This window comes from Lucilia cuprina, chromosome X, assembly GCF_022045245.1.
Source record: "Lucilia cuprina isolate Lc7/37 chromosome X, ASM2204524v1, whole genome shotgun sequence".
Lineage (NCBI taxonomy): Eukaryota > Metazoa > Arthropoda > Insecta > Diptera > Calliphoridae > Lucilia > Lucilia cuprina.
Genome location: NC_060949.1, coordinates 3,498,615 through 3,502,914, shown reverse-complemented (window position 1 = coordinate 3,502,914; position 4,300 = coordinate 3,498,615).

The following is a 4,300-nucleotide window of genomic DNA, read 5'->3' as shown; positions in this document are numbered from 1 at the left end:
GTAGTGTCGCATTGGCCTTCTGCACTCTACCACGCAATTCCATTCGGTATAATTCCTTTTTATGTTATCCACCGTACTTGCATTGTAGTGCTTTCGCTTTCAAGAACTACTGAAGCATTTCCTTTTAAGGCCAATATCAGCTTTATAGCTTTTTGTCCATGTTTGTTTCTAAATCGGCCACTTTTTTGTCAATGTTTGTTTCTTAATCGGCCACTTTTCTGTCAATGCCATCCACTCTGTTGTTAATAACCTGAGACATTTCTTGAATTTCAGTTTTAAACTCAGCAAAGTTGGCAAGATAATTATCGTCGTTTTCCAGAAGTTTCTCGTTGCTTGCTTTAGTTGAGTAACTCCAACTTACTCAATTCTCTCTTGAGTTGTTTCACTTTTAGTTCTTCGAACTTAATGACTGCTTTTTATTATGTAATCCCACTTCTGACACCAATTGTTACGTTTTACCTTTTAAAAACATTCGTTTATTTCCCTTTGATTCTTTTTATTGCAAATAAAAGCGCCAAATTAGTTTTTAAATTATAACAACTCTTTATTTACACAGTTTCGTATACAAACCCTTTTATATAACAATACAACTTATATAGTAGACTTCAACACCCGATAGCACACTTGACTTTATTAACTTCACTTAACGACGTTTTATAAAAGACTGATTCATTTGGTCTCTCGCCGGCGTTATTTATACCTTGGCATCATCTTCTAGACATTTCCAGGGTATTCTAGCGACATCTCCCGGATACTTTTAGCATTGTTTTAACGGTCACATTCTTGAAAGCACTACTGTGTTTATTTAAAAGCACTCACACTTAGTGTTGCCATAAAATATGTTACTTTAACAGATATAAGTTTCAGGAAATAGAATGTTTCTAAACAAATGTTGTTTAGAAACATTCGTAATGAATTTTGAAACTGACCGTTAAGAAATACAATTTCGAAACAATATAATACCCTACACCTGTATACGACTAAAATGTGATTAAGTTTTCATAATAAAGCATGTAAGTTAAATTGCCTCAGATATGCAGTTTTATTAAGCCATTTATTGCTTAATAAAACTGTAAATTTAAGTGAAATTTTGATAAGGGCTTTTTATAGGGTCAAATGATGATGAACTTAAGCCCTATTTGGCGGGTTCAGTTGTATGGAGCCTACGTGAAATAATGGACCGATAATAACTATTTTTAATACGCTTCGTCTACGGTACAATAAAAGATTATGTGCCAAATTTCATTTAATTATCTCCAAAATTGTGACTTGTAGTTTGATTACAAGGTTTACAAGTCCTATTCGGCGGGTTCAGTTGTATGGGGGCTAGGTGAATTGAATTATCTCCAAAATTTCGACCTGTAGTTTGATTACAAGGTTTACAAGCCCTATTCGGTGGGTTCACTTGTATGGAGGCTAGCTGAAATAATGACCATAGGCTTCGTCTACGGTACCATAAAACATTATGTGTCAAATTTCATTGAGTTTTCTCCAAAATTGCGACCTATAGTTTGATTACAAAATTTAAAAGCCCTATTCGGGGGTTCAGTTGTGTGAGGGCTAGGTGAAATAATGGACCTATGTTAATCACATTTTCAATAAGGTTCGTCCCTAGGAGAATAGAAGATCATGTACCAAATTTCATTGAATTATCTTCAAAATTGCGACCTGTAGTTTGATTATAAAGTCTCAGAAATAGCGAAAAAAGTAGCATTTTCGACTTTATTCATTTAGTTAAAAGTCGAATTTTTGCATTTTATGAAAAGTCGACTTTTCATTTAATTAAAAGTCGACTTTTAGACTTTTCGACTATAAGTATTTTACAAATAGTCGACTTTTTCCGACTTATAGATTTTTCCCACATTTTTGACTATTTTTTGAGTTTTTTTCGAGTTTTTCTGACTATTTCAGAGTTTTTGACGTTTTTTCCACTTTTTTTAAAATTTTCGACTATTTTGGACTTGTTTCTACAACTTTTTCGACTTTTATTAACAAAGTCGACTTTTCGACTTTTTTCACAGATGTTAGTCGAGTTATCGATTTTTTCTGGAACAAAATAGTCTACTATTTCGACATTTTCGACAAAAAGTCGATTGTTCGATTATTCGAAAGTCGATTTATAGAACCCTACTTAGAAAATGATTCTGAGCCGATTGGTGTACTTTAGGGTGGGTATATTATTGTGCGTTACAAACATCAGCACAAACCCAATATACCCTTCCCACTAATGTAGTGTAGGGTATAAAAAGAAAAATACAAAAACAAGTAAGAAGTTATAGTCGGGCGAGACCGACCATATAATACCCTACACCTGTATACGAATAAAATGTAATTTAGTTTTCATAATAAAGCATTTAAGTTAAATTCCACCTTGCCTCAGATATATATAAGCCATTTATTGTTTAATAAAACTGTGGATATTTATGTAAAATTTTGATGGAGGCTTATTGTAAGGTCTATGGTCAAATGAGGCCCTATAATTATAAAGTTCACCATGCTAGTATAGAACTTGGTTTTGCAGCTTTTTCTCTAGATACGAGTATATTAAACGTAATTATAAACTTAAAAGCCCTATTTGGCGGCTTTAGTTGTATGGGGCCTAGGTGAAATAATGGATCGATGTTCACTATTTTCAATAGGCTTCGTCTACAGTACCATAAAAGATCATGTGCCAAATTTCATTGCTTTCATTGATTACAAGCTATATTGGGGGTTCAGTAGTTTGATTACAATGTTTACAAGCGCTATTAGAGGGGAACAGTTTTATGGGGGCCAGGTGAAATAATGGGCCGATCTTAACCATTTTTAATAGGGTTCGTCCCTGGGACAATAGAATATCATTTCATTGAATTATCTATAAAATTGCGACCTGTAGTTTGATTAAAAGGTTTACATGGACGAACGGATCCACTAGGTCATCTAGGCAAACCAATAATAATGACGTCAGCACGATTGAGTCTCTTGTGTAAGACATTATTTTCATCCTCTAAAGTATTAATTCTTTTAGTAGTCAACGAGTCTAATAAACAGTAAGAGCAATCATCCACCAAGTTAGCATAATTCAACTTCTCTTCTCGGGTTCAATATCAAGAATGAAAAAACAAATTTTTATTAATAAAAATTTCAAACAAGTAAGAAGTTATAGTCGGGCCGACCATATAATATTCTACACCTATACACGAATATAATGTGATTTAGTTTTGATAATAAAGCATTTAAGTTGAATTATACCTTGCCTTAGATATAATTAAGCCATTTATTGTTTAATAAAACTGTGGATATTTAATTTAAATTTTTGGTGGGAGCTTTTTATAGGGGCTAGGGTCAAATGAGGCCCTACAATTATATAGTTTATGAGGGTCATCAAGGCTAGATAGAAGATCACGTGCCAAATTTCATTGAATTATCTACAAAATTGCGACCTGTAGTTTGATTACAAAGCTTACAAGCCCTAATCAGGGCACAGTTGTATGGGGGCCAGGTGAAATAATGGAACCATTTTCAATAGAGTTCGTCCCTGGGACAATAGAATATCATCAACACTCGCACCATCGTATTGAACTTTGATTATCCATATTAAATTCCGTTGAAATCTTAATTGTTAAATCTTTAATTAAACGTTGAAGCCAAATTAATTGTTTAACAGCAACACTTGCCGCAATATATTGGGATTCCGTAGTTGATAAAGCAAGCGATTTTTGTCTCTCGGAAGCCCAGCTTACAATATTTGAACCAAATATAAAAATATAACCAGCATTAACATGTGCTTCATTTTGATTTCAAGAAAAGGAAATTTTTTATCTTTTGAATCTTAGAATTTTTAATATATTTGATTTACATCGGTTAGTGTTGAAACTCCATTGTAATCGTTCATATTAAATCGTTTAAGAACCTTTTTAGCCTAATTTGTCTGACTTAGAGTTATAGAACCATCAGAGTAATGAAAGATGTCTAAACCAATGAAGCATTCAGCATCAAAAATTTAATCTCAAAACTTGTTAGTAAATGAGAAACTACAGATTCAATTTGTTCTTTTGATGTTGCCGCAATTAAACCACCATTAACATAAAGGGCCAATATTAAAGTTTTTTCTGTGTTCACGAATACACATGGATCTGATTCTGAGTGTACTAGTTTGTATTGTTTTATAAACGTGGTGAATTTTATATTCTGGCATGGCGATGACTGCTTTAGACCATACAAACTTTTATATAATTTGCAGACTTTGCCACTTCCATCATTGAACCCATCAAGCTGACACAAATAAACATCTTTATCTAAATCTCCATAAAGAAAGGCT